General features: G+C 35.5%; 1 long non-coding RNA gene across 1 annotated transcript in view; it reads right to left on the bottom strand.

Annotated features, from left to right (window-relative positions):
• Positions 1-382: 382 nt before the first annotated feature.
• The window catches only part of LOC142142797 (uncharacterized), a 1,570-nt gene continuing 1,448 nt past the window's right edge, over positions 383-504 (bottom strand). The window contains exon 2 of the long non-coding RNA XR_012689333.1: positions 383-504. This exon is cut by the window's right edge and continues 126 nt beyond it. This is a non-coding gene — a long non-coding RNA (uncharacterized LOC142142797).

Here is a 504-nt window from a genome sequence, read left to right as displayed (position 1 = left end):
TTCATTTCTATATTGTGTATCAAAATAAAGACAGTTTCTCAATGTTCCTAGATTCTGGAAGTAGTGTGACCAAATATAAAAGAAAACCACTGAAACCAGTAGATTTAGAAATACCCAAGGTATCACCGTTTGCTAAATTGAAAGTCTCTTTCCCGAGTTATGATTGGTTGCGTGGATTCCCTCCTACATATGGAGTTACAGTGCGGCCGCCTTGCGCGCTCTATAGGAGCTGCTTTTGTGTGCCAAAATAGTGGGCATTAGATGTACATTATTAATTACCACCCTGTTGTCTTAAGATTGTTTTAGTACTACTTATACTCTGTAACATGTTTTCACTAAACCATAATTGTTATTTACAGTAAAACAATTTGACTAAAAGAAGTGGGGTTTTTACATGTTTATTCCAACAAGTTGTTTTTTTCCACTCACTAGATATAATTTGTAGTGTCCTTTTATAAATTCCATAATTGTTTTCATCCTTGGGTTCAGTCCAGCGACATCCCA

This window comes from Mixophyes fleayi, chromosome 3 (assembly GCF_038048845.1).
Source record: "Mixophyes fleayi isolate aMixFle1 chromosome 3, aMixFle1.hap1, whole genome shotgun sequence".
In the NCBI taxonomy this organism is placed as follows: Eukaryota; Metazoa; Chordata; class Amphibia; order Anura; family Limnodynastidae; genus Mixophyes; species Mixophyes fleayi.
Note: the sequence above shows the minus strand (reverse complement) of the source record. Positions and strands in the feature narration are given on the sequence as shown.